Genomic DNA, 20,162 nt, shown 5'->3' on the forward strand with positions numbered 1-20,162 from the left:
AGTCTTGGACCTAGCGTACGTTGATCACGACGTCACCTTGGAACAATTTGATAGCATTGTTGCAAACATTACCGCTTGCAACACTTTGAGCTTTTGTGACGCTGATCTCCCTGAGGAGGGAAGAGACCACAACATGGCTTTACATATCTCTATGAATTGCAAATCTGATGCAATGTCCAATGTACTGGTAGACACTGGATCGTCCCTTAATGTATTGCCAAAATCCACCCTCTCACGTTTGTCATATCAAGGTCCTCCTATGAGGCAGAGTGGGGTTGTTGTTAAAGCTTTTGATGGGTCGCGTAAGACCGTGATTGGGGAAGTTGATCTCCCAATCAAGATTGGACCAAGTGATTTCCAGATCACTTTTCAAGTAATGGATATTCACCCATCATACAGCTGTCTCTTGGGCAGACCATGGATTCACGAGGCTGGCGCCGTGACATCCACCCTACACCAAAAGCTGAAGTTTGTGAAAAACAAGAAATTGGTTGTAGTAGGGGGAGAAAAGGCTCTCCTGGTCAGTAATCTGTCTTCTTTCTCGTACATTGATGCAGAGGATGAAGTTGGAACTCAGTTCCAAGCTTTATCTATTGATAAACCAATCGAGAAGAAGTCTCCTTCATTCACTTCCTACCGTGATGCTAAGCTGGCCATTGAATGTGGTGCAGTCGCTGGATTAGGGAAAGTGCTTGAACTTGAAGATAATCGATCCCGGGCTGGCATTGGCTATGGTTCTGGGGCATGCAATGAGCAAGGTCTGTTCACCAGTGGAGGATTCATCCATGCTGATCAACCTGTCGAAGAGGAAGCTGCTGCTATCATTGAAGAAGAAGATGCAGAAGACTTGAACAATTTCGTTATTCCTGGTGGTGTCTGCCACAATTGGGTCGCTGTGGATGTTCCTACAGTTATCCATAGATCAGAGTAATTGTTCATTTTGTTTAAAACCCTTCTCCCATGCCAAAAGGAGAAGTGATGACATTGTTGGCAAAGCATATATACAATGATATTTTCATTCAATTTTTGCATTGTTAAACATTTGTTTTTCCTTTGTTTTCACTTTTTGCTTTTCTTTATGAAATCAGTGATCACAAAAAACCATAAAAACAAAAAAAATAAAAGCTGTAAAAGCAACATTTTTCATCTGCATAATGATTTGCTTGTTTAAAATTATGAAGTTTTTCTTAACCAAAATCATTATGCAGGTTGATCCTAAAACCCATTGAACATAATGATCCAACGCCATCTCCCAATTTTGAATTCCCTGTATTTGAGGCAGAAGAAGATGACGTTGAAGAGATTCCTGATGAGATCACCCGTCTCCTTGAGCACGAAGAGAAGATCATTCAGCCGCATCTCGAAGACTTGGAAACAGTCAACTTGGGGTCTGAAGATTGTGAGCGCCTGGTGAAGATTGGGGCACTTCTTGAAGGGTCTGTTAAGGAAGATTTGATCAGCTTGCTACGAGAATATTCAGATATCTTTGCTTGGTCCTATGAAGACATGCCGGGTTTAGATACAGATATTGTGCAACATTTCCTGCCTTTGAAGCCTGAGTGCGTGCCTGTGAAGCAGAAGCTCAGAAGAACTCATCCAGATATGGCAGTGAAGATCAAAGAGGAAGTTCAGAAGCAAATTGATGCGGGGTTTCTGGTGACTTCGACATATCCTCTATGGGTGGCCAATATTGTGCCTGTTCCTAAGAAGGACGGAAAAGTCCGTATGTGCGTTGATTACAGAGATTTGAATAAAGCTAGCCCAAAAGACGATTTTCCTCTACCACACATTGACATGTTGGTAGACAATACAGCTAAATTCAAAGTCTTTTCCTTTATGGACGGATTTTCCGGATATAATCAAATCAAGATGGCACCAGAGGATATGGAGAAGACAACATTCATCACACCTTGGGGAACATTCTGTTATCGAGTGATGCCCTTCGGTTTGAAGAACGCCGGAGCCACGTATCAACGAGCTATGACTACCTTGTTTCATGATATGATGCACAAGGAGATAGAAGTCTATGTTGATGATATGATTGCTAAGTCCCGAACGGAAGTTGAGCATATTGAGCATTTGTTGAAGCTTTTCCAGCGTTTGAGGAAGTTCCAGCTTCGTCTGAATCCGAACAAATGTACTTTTGGAGTCCGTTCCGGAAAGTTGTTGGGTTTTGTGGTAAGTGAAAGAGGTATTGAGGTTGATCCTGCAAAGGTCAAAGCAATACAAGAGATGCCCGCACCCAAAACTGAGAAGCAAGTCGAGGTTTTCTTGGCCGCTTGAACTACATTTCCAGATTTATATCCCACATGACTGCCACATGTGCGCCGATATTCAAGCTCCTCCGGAAAGATCAGTCTCATGATTGGACCGAGGATTGCCAGAAAGCTTTCGACAGTATCAAAGATTATCTGTCCGAACCTCCGATTTTGTCTCCGCCAGTAGAAGGAAGACCTCTGATTATGTACTTAACAGTTCTTGAAGACTCGATGGGTTGTGTACTCGGTCAACAAGATGAATCAGGGAAGAAGGAGTTTGCTATTTACTACCTCAGTAAGAAGTTTACTGATTGTGAGTCTCGGTACTCTATGCTTGAGAAGACGTGCTGTGCTTTAGCTTGGGCAGCTAAGCGTTTGCGCCAGTACATGATAAATCATACAACTTGGTTGATATCCAGAATGGATCCAATTAAGTATATCTTCGAGAAGCCTGCTTTAACTGGGAGGATTGCCCGTTGGCAGATGCTGTTGTCTGAGTATGATATTGAGTATCGAGCTCAGAAAGCTATCAAAGGTAGTATCTTGGCTGACCACTTAGCGCACCAGCCAATTGAAGATCATCAGTCTGTTCAGTATGACTTCCCTGACGAGGAAATTCTGTATTTGAAGATGAAAGATTGTGATGAGCCTACACTTGATGAAGGTCCAGAACCTGGTTCCAGATGGACGATGGTGTTTGATGGCGCTGTTAATCAATATGGAAATGGAATTGGGGCAGTAATTGTTAATCCCCAGGGTTCGCACATTCCATTTACAGCAAGGCTAACCTTCAAATGCACGAATAATATGGCGGAGTATGAAGCCTGTATTATGGGACTTGAAGAATGCATTGATTTAAGAATCAAGTATCTTGATGTCTATGGTGATTCAGCTTTGGTTGTCAATCAGATCAAAGGTGAATGGGAGACAAATCAACCAGGTCTCATCCCATACAGAGATTATGCAAGGAGAATTTCAACTTTCTTCACAGAGTTGAATTTTATCATATTCCTCGAGAGGATAATCGGATGGCAGATGCCCTTGCAACGCTTGCTTCCATGATTGTTGTCAGATGGTGGAATGATGTTCCCAACATTACTGTGATGCGCTTGGACAGACCCGCTCACATATTTGCAATTGAAGACGTGAAAGATGACAAGCCTTGGTATTTTGATATCAAGAATTTCCTCCAGAACCAGGTCTACCCGCCTGGGGCATCTGTGAAAGATAGGAAAACTTTGAGAAGGTTGTCAGGCAGTTTCTACCTCAGTGGTGAAGTGCTGTACAAGAGAAATTTTGATATGGTTTTGCTCAGATGCGTGGATAGACACGAAGCAAACCTATTGATGACTGAGGTCCATGAGGGTTCATTTGGTACTCATTCCAATGGACATGCCATGGCTAAGAAAATGTTGAGAGCAGGCTACTATTGGCTGACAATGGAGTCTGACTGTTGCAAGTATGTGAAGAAATGTCACAAGTGTCAAATTTATGCGGATAAGATTCATATTCCTCCGACACTCCTGAATGTGATTTCATCACCATGGCCTTTCTCTATGTGGGGAATCGACATGATCGGTATGATTGAGCCGAAAGCGTCCAACGGACATCGGTTTATTCTCGTAGCAATTGATTACTTCACCAAATGGGTTGAAGCCGCTTCGTACGCGAATGTAACCAGACAGGTGGTTGTGAAGTTTATCAAGAACCAGCTGATTTGCCGTTATGGTGTGCCAGAGAGGATCATTACTGATAATGGATCCAATCTGAATAACAAGATGATGGATGAGTTGTGCGCTGAATTTAAGATTGCACACCATAATTCCTCTCCTTACAGACCTAAGATGAATGGGGCTGTTGAAGCTGCTAATAAGAATATCAAGAGGATTATCCAGAAGATGACTGTCACGTACAAAGATTGGCATGAGATGCTGCCATTCGCTTTGCATGGATACCGTACGTCCGTACGCACTTCAACAGGGGCAACCCCTTTCTCTCTTGTTTATGGCATGGAAGCCGTTCTCCCAGTAGAGGTGGAGATCCCATCAATGCGAGTCTTGATGGAAGCCAAGTTGACTGATGCTGAATGGATTCAGAGTCGTTATGACCAACTGAATTTGATTGAAGAGAAGAGATTAACTGCCATGTGCCATGGTCAGTTGTATCAGCAGAGAATGAAGAAAGCATTCGAAAAGAAGGTCAAGCCTCGTGTGTTCCGAGAAGGTGATCTTGTGCTCAAGAAAGTTTTGTCTTTCGCGCCCGATTCCAGGGGCAAGTGGACTCCAAACTACGAGGGTCCATATGTTGTTAAGAGAGCCTTTTCAGGCGGTGCTTTGATGCTTACAACAATGGATGGGGAGGATTTCACTCGTCCTGTGAATTCAGATGCAGTTAAGAGATACTTTGCCTAAAAAAAAAAAAAAGTATATGCAAATGAAAAAAAAAAAACAAATGGAAAAAAACAGAATTGCTCGCTAAGTTGAAAACCCGAAAGGGCGGCTTAGGCAAAAATGAGCGTCTCGGTGGAGAACCCGCAAGGGTAATCCAGGCAAAAATTAGAGACTTGAAAAAAAAGAAGAATATCTGCATCCCGCTAGATTGAGTACCTCACTCTGGGGCAATCTAGGCAAAAATTAGGGATTTGGCAAGTAACTGCATCCTGACAAGACTTTCTGGTTCATCAGTCGTCATTTCGTCAGAAGATTCTCGATTCGTCGTCAACTGAAGCTTCGGATACATCGAGATTCAAATTGGTAGAGAAAGGATCATTATGTTCAATGTAGCCCTCTTCCAATATATATCACTGATTTCAAATTTGTACAGATCTATGGAGTCTTGCCATTTGCAGACTACCATTCTATCAAATCAATTTGAGCTTTTTATCCAATTTATTTGCACTCTTATTTGTTTCAATTCAACAAATGTTTTGCATGTTTTAAATTGATAAAATATCATTGTTTAAACAAATCAATTTTTCAAAATTTTTGTTTTAAACAAAGTGAACATTCACAAGATTGAAAGAATACTCAAGAATATCTCAGTGCTCTCCCGAGGGTGGCATGATTTCCAACAGGTAAGACATTGGTTCATATTCCTGGTTGATGGTATTTTCTTTCTTCAGATCTTTGTTGGGGTTGTTCCTCAAGCAGAGTTGTTGTTGGGGTTGTTCCCCAGTACAGTCGCAAGTAAGTGTTGTTGAAGACTTCGTTCTCTCCAGCAGCAGTTTTTCCCCTAGCATGGGTGTTTTCCTTATAGAAGTTTCGGTGGTTAATGGTTTGTCATCCTGGTGCCCCGTCACTTTCTCCAGTGGGTCGTATCCCCCAGACTTTATTTGTTTCCTCAGCACAGTCATGAGTGTAGCTGATTGATTGATACTCCCCTCGGAGTCGCGAGTAAAGCTGATATTAGTATCCCCACCAGGGTTGCAAGTGGATTTGTTACCACTCTTCCCCATGCAGTGTTGCCAGCAGGAACTGTCTGTTTCCTCAATGTGATCGCTTTTCTTTTTGAAGACTTGGTAAATCAGTGGTTTGATACCCGGTACTTTACCCTTTCCCCGGCGAAGTCGTCTGTGGAATTATTGCTATCTCTCCATCAGAGTTATGCTCTTCAGCAGAGCAAGATTTATTTTCCTACTCCGTGGTTGATTGGGTTGGTATCCCAGTATTTCAATCATCTTTTCCTCAGCTTAGTCTGCAGATTGTTTGTTGTGGCGGTTTTTGCCTGGTGAATACTCCTTCAATCCCCAATATGGTCGGATGATGGCTCTAGCCTCCGGTGAACGGATTTGATTTCCTGACTGTTTGTGATCCCCAGTAGAGTGGCTTATATTGCAGAATCTACTTGTTGTGATCAATTTGCTGTATTTTCTCCCCGAGTGGAGTGGTTTATTGCAGGATATATTTGTTTGATCTGTCCTCCCTCAGTGGTTTGTTCCCAAGAGAGTAGCCGACAGTTCTCCCCAGTAGAGTTGCTTGTGCAGTTACACTCTATTTGGATGATATCATCCTCCCTCAGTGGGTTGTTTCCCAGCGGAGTTATGTGGATTTGCTTTTACAGCAGTTTGTGCTTGTGCAATGCACTTTTTGTTTCTCAGTTGACACTGGGATCCCCTGCAGATATACTTTGGGATTTCTCTTGTTCCCCTACAGATTTGTCTTGGTGGCTGTTTTGCCCGTTGTGACTTTCTGTACCCTGATTGGGTTGTCTCCTGATATCTCTGATTATCTGCTTCTTCAGCAGTACCTGCAGATCTTTGCTTTACGGCATGTAGATCTCCGCAGATTGGCTCTCCAGCTGGTTTTTCCCCTGGAAGTATAATACCGGACGTTTGTTCCCGAACCTGTTTGTGTTAGAATTGTCTGTTTTGTCAGCATTCATCAAACATAAATCACGCATATTCATGCATATTCGTGAAACATTCAGATATTCATGTTGCATTTCTTGCCATATATCTTTTGTTTGTCGTGTCTCCTGCTATGGTGATATAGATCTCAGTACAGATCTCCCCAAGCAGATGTCGGGTGTTATAAATCTCTCCATATAGAGTCAACCCCGTAAGCAGAAAAAGTTTGTCTTTCCTTCTGTAGTTCCCCACCGAGATATATCCTCGTGGATGACGGTTTCTTCCGTTTCCTCCCAACACATATATTGGGATGGATGTTCCTATTTGAGCTATATCCTCATTAGGACGTGTTTTTATTCAGTCTGTCTTTTCGGATCATTCCCGAATCGGCTATTTGTCAAATGTCTTGTGCTTCCCAGTGGGTTGTTCCCCAGTGGAATGTTTTTTTGGGCCTCTACCCTCATAACCGGTAGTTGTAAATCCTATTTTCCTGCTTTTCAGCAGTTGGTGGTTTGTTATAAACCCTATTGTGGTTTCCCGTGCGGATTTGTGATTTGTTCTATCCCCACGCGGAGTCTTTGGTTTTCTACCCCGTATTCGGTAGATGTAAACCCTAATTGTTGTGGTTATCTTCATTCAATATTTGATGTTGATTTTCCTTTGCTTGTATAAGTCGCTCAGATTAGCACTTATATCCTCAACAAGTCTTTTGTGGATAATTGCCGTATGCTAGCAATTTTATCCCCAGTGGGTCTTTTCACCGTATGCTAGTGATTTGTTCCCCGGATCATTGGTTGTTTACCAGTGCATCCCCAGCTAGTCCCTGTCGATAATTGCCGTATGCTTGCAATTTATCCTCAGCAGTTCGCCTTTCATTTGCCTCTTTGTTGGTAATGTCTGTTGCTCCTTTTGATTGGTTATCATTATATACCTGATTTGGTATCCCGATGCCTTTCTGTTCGGTCGATTTATCCCTTGTCAACCCAGTAACCGGTTGTGGATAATCTTCCATGCGAGTATATTATTCACGGTCTGCCGGTAATGAATAATATATCTCATGCACTCTTCAGTCGAAGCCTTTTGTGTTTCCCCAGTCGAGTAAGATTCGTTATTTCCCTTTGCGGAGTCGAATATTTCTTTGTTGACGGATAATTGCCGGATGCTTGCAATTTATCCTTTGAGTTGTCTTTCGTTTACCCGTATGCTTGGTATCGATTGTCTCTCTTTTTGGTTAGTCACCTATTATATACCCAGTAACCGGTATCTCTGGTGTCTTTTCCTTGCGAGTGTATTATTCACGGTCTGCCGGTAATGAATAATATATCTCATGCGCTCTTTAGTTGGAATCCTTTGTTGATTTTCCCCAACTGAGCAAGATTCGTATTCTTTGTAGAATCGAATATCCATCCTTTAACCAGTTTGTGTTTCGGATGATGAGTGTTTTGGAAGTGAAAACCAATTCACGTTTTCGGTAATCACCTATTATATACCCAGTAACCGGTATCCTGGTGTTTCTTACCATGCGAGTTTATTATCTACGTTCTGACGGTAATAGATAATATATCTCATGCGAGTATCTTATCCACGGTCTGCCGGTAATGGATATTATATCTCATGCACTCTTTGGGTTTGTGTCCCCATTTGAGTAAGATTCGTTTCCCGTTGTGGATTCGGATGTCCATCCTGTAAGTCAGTTTGCTTTTTCAAGCCCTCCTTTCGGATGATGAGTGTTTTGGAAGTGAAAACCAATTCACGTCTTCGGATTTTATCCTATAAACAACCCAGTAACCGGTTCAGGATAATTTTCCTTTCGAGTATATTATTCACGGTCTGCCGGTAATGAATAATATATCTCATCTGAGTATTCTATCCACGTTCTGACGGTAATGGATATTATATCTCGTTCATTCTTGAGTCGATCTTTTGATTGTTTCCCCTCAGAGTAAGATTCATTTTCCTTGTGGAATTGAATGTCCATCCTATAAACAAGTTTGCTTTTCTAGCTCTCTTCAGGATGATGAGTGTTTTGGAAGTGAAATCCAATTCACGCTTTGGTCGGTCACCTATTATATACCCAGTAACCGGTATCCTTGGTGTTCCCTCCTTTCTGCTCCTTTTTATGACTTCGGTCCCCCTGTGGAGTCAGATTTTCCTGAGTTTGTTACCCGTATGCCTGGTAACATCTCATTTCTTTGTTACTTCCCCAGTGGAGTTTTCTTTTGCTTCTCCTCAGGAGTCAGCTTGTGTCTCTCCAATGGATTTATTTTCCATTTGGAATTCTCTTCCCAGTGTGAGTTCTTCACTCCCCAGTGATTTCTCCAGTCTGTTTTCTGTTTTCTTAATCAGAGTCGTGTTTTGTTCACGTTATGTCAGTTTTTTTTCCCCAGTTTAGAGTCGTGTATTGTTCACACATCTCTCTTTCTGTTATTATCCCCATAGAGTCTTGTTAGAGTCTCTGTTCCTGGTGAGTGTATTACTCCGATGGATCGTCTTTTCTTCTGTGTGAATCATATTCCCCACAGAATTTGTGTCTTTTGCACGCATACATTTACATCATGAGGTCTCTTAGGGACCAAAATTTGTCTCATTACTGTTATTTAAGCCCATTCTACCGCGTCGAGATGAAGATTTCTAAACTTCACTTCCCCGGCTAGAATGACCTTAAATAGGGGCATCTGTAAGACCCCAATTTTGGGCCCTAAGATCCCTCATGGCCCGTATCATTCATATCATAACCTCAAGGATCAATGCATGCCTTTGTCCCCTCCTAGTGGGTAGATTGCCTTGTAGGTTTGTTTCTTGATCACCAAGCATACTTTGCATTTGTATATCTTTGCTTTCATATGTTTATCATTCAAAAAGTACAAAAATATTGTCTGTTTAACCTTGTTGCTTGCAGTGGAAGCAATCATCAGCAATTAGGTCAAAGTCAGTCATTGATCAGTCAAAGCAATGGATGGTGGCCATTCTTGCAGAATTTGGGCACCATGATCAATAATCAAAGGTTCATGCAACTTGAGACATCATTTGAAGTCAAGTTCTCAAGGAATTAGGGTTTGGATTTCATCAGAAGTGGTCCAGTCACTCAAAACCCTAGAAAAGTCAAACTTGGTCAACTGTGGATTTAATCAATGATTTGATGGATGGAATTGATTTGAAGGAGTTCATTCATGCTTGTATAAGCCTCATCTATCATGTCAAACCTCATCATGGAAGAAAATCAAGTCAAATCAGAAATTTTCCAGAAATAGAAAGTGGACCTGTAATTTCAACTGCCAAAAATGGAAACTTCTTGATCTTAAACTTACATCATGATACAAGCTTCAAATGAATTTTTGCCCAACATGAAAGTTGAAGATCTTGTCTTCCCATTTTCAAAAAGTCCAAGAACATCAAAATCCCATGTGTGGTTGTCAAGTTATGATCAAATCATTTTCACCAATTTTTGAACTTCAACAAGCCATAACTCTCAAACCATAAGGCCAAATTTGGTGGGGTTTTTTCCTACACATCACATTTTTCATCCTCTTTCCAAAAATATAAATTTCATTCATCAAAACCCTACCATTCAAAATGGCATTTTTTGACCTTTTTCATTTAAATTCAAGTTTGACCAACCTTTGACTTTTTGATTTTTTGATTATTTCTCACTTTGGCCAATTGGGACTTGTTATATATGTCATTTGCAATATGTACCAAGCCTAAATTCAATTAGCATTCCATCATACCACTTCCATTTTTGCTTTGGTTGTCAAGTTTACAAGTGATGCATTTTGGTTCATTAAGTAAAAGCAAGCTTGCCGTTCCATTTAGAGACCACAAACAGCATAAATAAATGTTATTTGCAGCCTGTCTAAAGGCCCATTGGTGGCCAGCATACACCTCCTTCTTCACTTGTGCAAAAGCTAGCAAAATGGCAAATTGATTTCATTTGGCTAATCCAACTTAGCATTTCCATTAGCAAGGCTAAACAGTGATATATAAATGATATTTCTGCCATATTCTAACCCTAGCCACAATCACAAACACACAGAAAATTCTGTTTTCTCTCATTTTCCATTTGGCTCGATTGGCATTTTTCTGCTTGAAGCACAAGAGAACCACGAGCGCCCTTGTTTCCTTCATCATTTGTCCAACCTTTGGAGCTTGTTTGAAGTCCTATCCCCTTGCTGTAATACCATTTGATGCTACTGCTACATGAAGCCATGTCCATGGTGAAATTTGAACCGAGCTGGATTTGATGGTTTTGAGCTGAGCTCCTCCAACTATCCATCATTATCAAGCATTGTGGATCTTTATTTGAGCTGGAAACATCCAAACCATCACTGTTTCACGATTTTCTCCACAGCCAAGTGAGTTTTCGACCATCCCCATTCTCTAATCCATGACATATTTTAGGTAGATTTTGCTTTGTTGAGTCTATTACAACTTGAATCACTTAAAACCATCGAGAAATGCATGAGATATATGGGTTTGAAATTTTCTGCTCATGATGATTTTGTTCGATGCATGCTGTGTAAAGTGTTTCAGTACATTTGGCTGTTGGATTTGTGTTGTTTGAAGTTTGTTTGCTCAATGGATATGGTCACTTTCGATTTCTGGGCAATTTGTTTTTTCATGTATGAATGTTAATGATGATGAACACCCTGTTTCATAAGCCCTCGATTAGCCCAGAATTCGCATGAATGTGTTTTGTTTATTGGTCGTTTAGATGTTGCACGAACCACCTCCAATGACATGCTAATTGCCATGTTTGCTTGAATTTCATGATGATATGATGAATTATGAAATGGAACCTGTTGCCCTGCTGCCAAACCCTAAGGGTTTCTAAAACCAGAAGGCTGAATTTCGATTGGTTGTTGTTGTTGTTTGCCTTGCCTGTGTACTGTTACATTGGAAGCTAGCCAATTAGAACATTTCGCTTGGCCCTTCAAAACTCTGCCGTTTTGTTAAGTGATGCGTGTATTTACACTTATGCCATGCGCTGACTTTAGTTTGACCCATTAGTTCATGTCTTTTGTTCATGTTGCTTCAATTATTCATCAATCTTCACAAATTAATTTCTCATTCATTTTTATTCCAAAAATCTTGAAATTTTTTCCTCATATTCATGAATGTGTCCTTCATTTTATGGTGAATTTTAATTAATTTTTCATTGGCTGGATTTTAATTGATAATTATTTTCTTGACATGTATGCCAAAATAATACCTTGTGCCATTCTCTTTGTGAAATTGTCATATTGCATCCATTGCCTTTGAAATTTTTTGTGGTAAAACTAGACACCTTGACCTTCATTTCCATATAAAGTTTGTGCATTTATCATTTGTGGATTGATAGGTATGATTTTTTGAAGTTGTGTGTTGTATTTGGTGTCATACCATGATCATGCATTTTCACAATTTTTGTTCACACACTTCCCTACATCCAAATGACTCCAAATTTTGCATGAATGATCCCTTGCATGTCTAGTTCATGTATGAATTTTCTTGGAATTAATCTTACTGTTTTCCTTTTGATTGAGAATTTTCTTCCATATGTGGTCATTTGTTGACTTTTTGTGCTATACATTGCCAAATCTTTTGTGAAATTCTCAAATCTTATTGTATGATCATGAAGTTTCATATGTGATAACTAGACATCTCAAGCTTTGCTTTGGTGTTAATCTCATTCATTTCTCTTCTGTTTTCAAATTGATATGATTTTTTGAAGTTGACCCATGCTTGTTGACTTTCACCATGCTTGCTTGAATTTGATTTGACTTCATGATTTTACTTGACTGCCTTCCTCTCATCCAAATGCCATGAAATTTTACATGTATACCATGTTAGATGTTAGGATTGAGTGTGATTTATTTCATAATTTTTGAGTTTGTTTGAGTTGACTTTTGAATGAAGTCTTTGCTGTTGACTTTTGTATGCTTCTCTTGCCATGCTTTGCATCCTTTTGCATATGAAATGACCATGATGCATGATATAAGTTTGAATCTGATTAAGAATGCTTCTTGAATGTTTAAACTTGGTTTGGGTTGACTTTTTTCTTGCTGCCTTGACTTTTTCTTCCATCTTTGACCCTAGGCTAGTCCTAGTGGTCTTCTGAGCTTATGTTGAGTTCATCTGTTTCAGGTTAAGCACCAATACCTTGAGGATCATTCAAATATTTGTTTGAGTTGAATTATATGATGTGCTAACCTTTGTTTTGTAGGTGACTCATATGCTTGAGTCTTTGTGCCTTGCACAATTGGTCCCTCTGTGGTTGACTTTTGGTTCATTTCTTTTTGGTTTTGACTGTTGACTTGTTTGCTAATGAGTTTGACTTTTGCAGGTACTTTAGTTGCCTAAGTTCTTTGAACTTACTTGCTTGCTTTGCTATTTAGCATTTGCTTTGAGGTATAAACCTTTCTTCTTCATGTAGTCTGGAGACCCGGTCTGTTATTTGACTGGGCAAACTGTCTGAAGTCCTCCTTAAGAGGCAATGCCTGTGTTTGTTTATATTTGTCCCAAGCAGGAAAAGTCCTTCAAGTAAGGCAATTGGTGGAAGGTAGGGGTAAGCAATCTATCCCCCACTATTCAGTGTGTCCTCTCTTTGCTCCCATTACATGGTTGAGCATTGAGATAAATACCCAAGATCTAATCGAGTCAATAATGTGGAGAGAGTTCCTACTTTCTGAACTCCCACACTTTCTTTGATGCTCTCTCTGATTTGAGATAGAAGCAATGAGGCACACCCCTCATTTCCTATTCATCTGCTTCACCTGAGCCCCTCAATGGCCAGGTTAAGAGCGACCTTTACCCATTACAGTGGACTTTTAAAGTCAAACCCTCTTGTGTGAGCCCCCCATTGTTTGGCTATAGAGTGTGCTGTTTGCTATTCATTGATTGATTGATTGCTTCATGTGCACTTGCTTGCTTGTATGCTATGCATTTATCATCATCATCAATTGCCATTAGTGCATGATCATATCATTTGTTTGTGTGGCTTTTATTATTGTTGTTTGCCCATGGAGGACAATTGTAAGTCCATTGCTTTGGCATTTGCTCCTGTGATATGGAAGGATAGAGTGTAAGACCTCATTGGTCACTCATATCTTCTGTTTATCTGTGTGTATGTGAGGATACAGTTATAAGTCCCTGTAAGTTGGCATCTGTTATCCTGTGATCATAATTTGATCTGTTATCTGTTGGTATGAGAGGTTGCAATTATAAGTCCCTGTAAGTTGGCATTTGCATTCCTGTGATCATATTGTCGCTTTTGTTCTTGTATGTGAGGATCCATTGTAAGTCCCTGTGACGTGGCATTGGATTTCCTAGGACCATACTGTGAAGTTAATCTAAGTCCAGATAGATTGGCAGTTAACTTCCATGTTTCATTCTTGCTTTTCTTTTGAGGAGATTGGTGTAAGTCCATTGAGTGGCCTCTGATATCCTGTTCTGTTTTAGGAGACTGGTGTAAATCCATTGATTGGTATCCGGTATCCGCTTTTTATTTCTTTGCCTGTGGAGATTAGTGTAAGTCCATTGAGTGGCTTCTGATATCCCGTTTTGTTTTAGGAGATTGGTATAAGACCATGGATTGGCATCCGATATCCGCTTTTCTTTTGCTTTGTTTGTTAATTGCTATTCCAAAGGACACACTTGAATCATCTCCCATATGATTTCAAGAAGTGAACCTTCTAAGAAGTTCTACTATCCACCTTCATCCATTCATCATTCATTATGTCTTAGAACCTTTTCACACTATACCTTTTAAACTTGACATAAGTGTTGTGCAAACATCTTCATGTTTTCTAACCTAAAACCTGGACTCAAGTCCTTGACCTTTTTTTCCAAACTTCATTTCATAATACTTATTTGAATTGACCTTAATCATACTTTGACTCCATTTTCATAATCATAATCAGTAACTTCACTCATTCACTTGTTTTGGCTTTGTCCATTAATCTTTTCATACATGAGCTATAGGTTTGATTTATCTTAGTGGTTGATGTTAATCTCACCCTCTGTCTTTAGTGATTGAATTGTAAGCCTTCCTTGCCTATTATAGGGTTAACCCCTCTCTGGCAAGTTGAAGCTGTTCTCACATGGTGGACGTTGTTGTTTGTATAAGGTTGAGTTTTCTCCCGTGGATAACGTAAGACCTAGGGTTTGTGTTTAAAATTGAACCTAACCCACTTTTGGAAATCTTTTAGCCGAACTACGGCGTTCTGATCCTTACCTTTGATGGAAGGTACGTAGGCAACGGGTTCATCCGTTCGAACCCAATAATAATAAAAATGTATATTCTTTTCTCATCATCCCAATCATGTTTGCACAATACATATGTCATAACAAATAATAATTTAGCATAACAAGTGTGAAAAGGGCTCCCTAGGAGTACCTAGGACGTAGTGGGTGCCTAACACCTTCCCGTTGCGTAATTTACCCCTTACCCAGACTCTCTGATCTTTTTATTAGTTTTCTACGTGTAAAACTTCTTAGGCTTTTGTTCGCTTTTTAGCCAGTCCTTTGGATAAATAAAAGTGCGGTGGCGACTCGAAAATTTCATGTATCTCCTAGCTTATGATTTAATCGATAGATCATATAGCGACGAATACACCGCTACAAACAGAAAAGACCAGAGACTGGAGAAAGAGACCTAGGAATTACTCTGCAGCAACCTTCAAGCAGCTCTGAGAAGTTCACTCCGCCTCACACAAACCCTAATATTACTTTGCAGATCCAGCCGTACCATTCAATCTTAATCAGCCTCTCTCATCAGGTATGCCTTTGTTCCTATTACTCTACGCCTTGAATTTGAATATTATGAATGTATGAGGTAATACCAGGTTTTGCCCACGGGTTCGAATAGGCATGAATGTGTAACAATACCTTGAATGTTTTAATCGTTTTCGTTTATGAGATGGATACCACAGGGTTTCGGATCATAGAGATCGAACTGTTATCAAGGAGGAATCCAAAACCCGCAGGCCTTCGCTAGCCGCTTCGCTAGGCGAGCCTGTAGCGAAGCTTCGCTAAGCCTTCGCTAGGCGAAGCAGTCGCGAACGTGACAGTATTTGCTTTTTGTTCTGTTTTGTTCTAACCTGTCTTGTGTTTCCATGGCATTGTTTTCCTTAGATTTCATCTTGTTTATCTAACCTTTTGTCGAGTTTTTGTGAGGACTCACATACTCTTGCAGGGATACCATGCGGAGGTTTATTCTGATTGCTCGTATTGACTGATTTTCTTTGATGATCTAGCTGGAGAGATCTAAGGGTTGCTAATCCTTTAACTGCTGTAACTTCGGATCTTTATCCGTGTGGTAATTTTTTCCCTTTCTCGTACTTTATCGCTTTCTTAGCTGGAAGACCTCGATAGGAGGCAATGTTTGAGCCCCTTGGTGGCATTTTACTTTAAGATACATGTTTTGTGTAGTGATCGTTTCCCCATAGGATGCGAGGCTTCGTATAGTCTCCCATTTTGCATGCCAAATAAGGTAGCGCGGTTCCTTCGCCAAGGACTGCCTTTTTGCCCTTGAGCATCCCAAACCCTAAAACCCAAAGCAACACGTCAACTCCTTCTACTACAGGCGAGTAAGTCTCCAAAGGTCGAGCATCCGGTAGATTGCGTAGTGACGTCGTTCGTCCAAAACCCAATCCACAACCCCGTAGTTAGCCGAACTACGGCTTGCTCTGATTCTCATTCCAGATGAGATACGTAGGCATAAGATGCGATGTCTTAGCGAGCACACATCCCCCAACCCATAGGTCAGCTGAGCTACGAAGACTCTGATTCTCATATTCAGATGAGATACGTATGCAGTGGATGCGACATCCGCGCGAGTCATTTTCATTTAACCCTTTTTTTTTGGTAAACAACACAAGATAAACTCACACCCTTTAGACGAAAACTACAAAAGTGGATCCCGTAGAGTACTACGGATGCGTAGGGGTGCTAATACCTTCCCTTCGCATAACCGACTCCCGAATCCAAGATTTGGTTGCGAGACCCCGTCTTGTCCTTTCCTTTTTCAGGTTTACTTCGAGCGTTTCCTTTCCCTCCTTTGGGATGAATAACGCACGGTGGCGACTCTTCTGTCTTTTTCTTTCGCCGATTGTTTTTTTTGCGCACTGTATTTTTCAGGTTGCGACAATGACAAACAAAGATATATAGCAAAGAATGCAACATGAATATTTGAATGTTATAACAATGCATGTATATGCGTGGTTTATGTATGATTAATGCTGAAAAACAGACATATCTAACACAAACAGGTCCCAGAATCCATGGACAGACATCCGTTACTACATCTCAAAAGAGAAAGCCAAGCCCACAGGAGAAATTCGATCTGGTGGGGGCATACCAGGAAACCAATCTCTGTCGGGGAGAAAGACCAATGTTGAGGATCGAGCGATGTCGCTGCCAAGACAAAGACCACTGTTAGGGGAACAAGAAGGATCACCGAGGATCAGAGACTGCTGTTGGGAATAAGCAAAGGATCACCAATACCAAAGTTAGGGATCTTCCAAGAGTACGCAGAGACAAGGATAAGATTAGCCAGGGAAGAAATCTACTAGAGACTTATTAGGGGTGATGTGGAATTCTGTAGGGGGGAACAACCACCAAACAGAAGGACATCAAACAACAATCACTTCTAACCACGGAAGGAATATCTCTGTTGTGGAGAAGGGGAACCAGTCACTCCACTAGGGAAGAAGACAACACATCCTCCTTAGAAGTTCCAACGCCAAACTAGGATCAGGCCAAAGTCTCAGATGGGGAAGCTACACGGATAAGATTCCATTGTAGAAGAAACTCTATTGGGGACTTATCGGGACAAGATACGAAACTCTGTGGGGAATAACCACCAAACAAAAGTTCCAATAACCATCACATTTCCTTATGCTGCGGGAGAAATAAACTCTGCTGAGGAAAAGAGAAACATCGCTTCGCTTGAGATAGAAAATAAACATTTTCATCACCCACTCTGCTAGGAGAAGACTGTCCAAGAAGGAGGAAGTAACAACATATATCAGGCTCTGATCCGGTAACTCTCCTGGGGGAAAACTGCTGGTGATCAAACCAGGGACAACCTAAAGGCAATCAGCTGGAAATAACCTGCCGGATACCAAACTGGGGAAGTCTAAAATGAACAACCCGCTGAGGATGAACGGGAGGAAAACCTGCTTGAGATTAATGTAGGCGAACCCGCACGGGATAAGCTACAAAACAAACTTGTTAAAAATTCCACTCATGCTGGGATTTCCAATCTGAATAAGGGAAAACCAACTTCCTCGAAAAGAGATAGCATATCAATTTATCAATCTATAAGGGATTTTAGGTCAATCCACACAAGGGATGACAACGATATAATTGATAACACAAATGCTAGATCCAGACTCATTGGGGAGCTAGAAGATTGAGACCAAACTCCAGATTCTCAGGGGATCTGGTGGTGCATTACCTCTTGTGCTCACTGAGGAGACAAACCTGAAAGATGATGAAGAGGATACAAGAATATGCTAGGAATATGAATAAATGTCTTACCCTTTTGGAAATATACTATCCTTGGGAGAGCACTGGAGATGTCCCAATTATCCTTTTTAGTCTTTGTGAATGTTCACTTTGTTTAAAAACAGTTTATAAAAACTTTATTTGTTTAAAACAATGATATTTATCAATAAAAACATGCAAACTTTTGTTAAACAGAAACAAATAAGAGTGCAAAGAATTGGATAAAGGCTCAAATTTATTTGATGGAATGGTAATCTGCAAATAGCAAGACTCCATGGATCTTTACAAAATTGAAATTGGTGACATATATTGGAAAAGGGCTACATTGAACATAATGACCATTTCTCCACCAACTTTGAATCCAATGTATTTGAAGCTTCAGTTAACGATGATTGAGCGAGAATCTTTGACGGAAGACGGTTGTAGAACAAAGTCTTGTCAGGATGCAGTTACTTGCCAAATCCCTAATTTTTGCCTAGATTGGGTGAGGTACTCAATCTAGCGGGATATATATTCATTTTTCATGTCTCTAACTTTTTCCTGGATCGCCCTTTCGGGTTTTCAATCCATTGAGATGCTCATTTTTGCCTAAGTCGCCCTTTCGGGTTTTCAACTTAGCGAGCTATTCTATTTTTATTTTAGGCGAAGTATTTCTTGACTGCATCTGAATTCAAAGGACGAGTGAAATCCTCCCCATCCATAGTTGTAAGTATCAAAGTACCGCCTGAAAAGGCTCTTTTAACAACATATGGACCTTCATAGTTTGGAGTCAGCTCGCCCCTGGAATCGGGCGCGAAAGACAAGACTTTCTTGAGCACGAGGTCACCTTCTCGGAACACACGAGGCTTGACCTTCTTATCAAAGGCTTCTTCATCCTTTGCTGATGGGATCTCAACCCCCACGGGGATCTCAACCCCCACGGGGAGCACAACCTCCATTCCATATACAAGAGAGAAAGGGGTTGCCCCCGTTGAAGTGCGGACAGATGTACGATAGCCATGCAAGGCTAATGGAAACATCTCGTGCCAATCTTTGTACGTAACAACCATCTTCTGGATAATTTTCTTGATGTTCTGATTAGCAGCTTCAACAACCCCATTCATCTTGGGTCTATAGGGGGAAGAATTATGATGTGCAATCTTGAACTCGCTACACAACTCTTTCATCATCTTGTTGTACAAGTTAGATTCGTTGTCAATAATGATCTTATCTGGCACACCATAACGACATATGAGTTGATTCTTGATAAACTTCACAACCACCTTCCTGACACATTCGCATATGACGTTGCTTCAACCCACTTGGTGAAGTAATCACCTACGAGAATAAATCGGTGACCGTTAGATGCCTTTGGCTCTATCATGCCAATCATGTCAATTACCCACATAGAGAAAGGCCATGGTGATGAAATCACATTCAGAGGTGTCGGGGGATTATGAATCTTATCCGCATAAATCTGAAACTTATGGCATTTCTTCACATATTTGCAGCAGTCAGACTCCATTGTCAGCCAATAGTAGCCTGCTCTCAACATCTGATTTGCCATGGCATGTCCATTATAATGAGTACCAAATGAACCCTCATGGACTTCTGTCATCAACAGGTCTTCTTCGTGTCTATCCACGCATCTGAGAAGGACCATGTCAAAATTTCTCTTATAAAGTACATCGCCATTGAGGTAGAAACTGCCTGATAATCTCCTCAAAGTCTTCTTATCTTTCACATATGCCCTAGGCGGGTAAACCTGACTCCGAAGAAAACATTTGATATCATAATACCATGGCTTATCATCTTTCCCTTCTTCAACTGCAAATACATGAGTTGGTATATCCAAGCGCATCACAGTGATATTGGGGACTTCATTCCAGAATTTCACCACAATCATCAAAGCAAGTGTAGCAAGAGCATCTGCCATCCAATTCTTATCTCGAGGAATATGATGGAAGTCAACCTCAGTAAAGAACGTTGAAATCCTTCTCGCATAATCTCTGCATGGGATAAGGCCAGGCTGATTCGTCTCCCATTCACCCTTAATCTAATTAACAACAAGGGCTGAATCACCATAAACATCA

This window comes from Lathyrus oleraceus, chromosome 2, assembly GCF_024323335.1.
Source record: "Lathyrus oleraceus cultivar Zhongwan6 chromosome 2, CAAS_Psat_ZW6_1.0, whole genome shotgun sequence".
Lineage (NCBI taxonomy): Eukaryota > Viridiplantae > Streptophyta > Magnoliopsida > Fabales > Fabaceae > Lathyrus > Lathyrus oleraceus.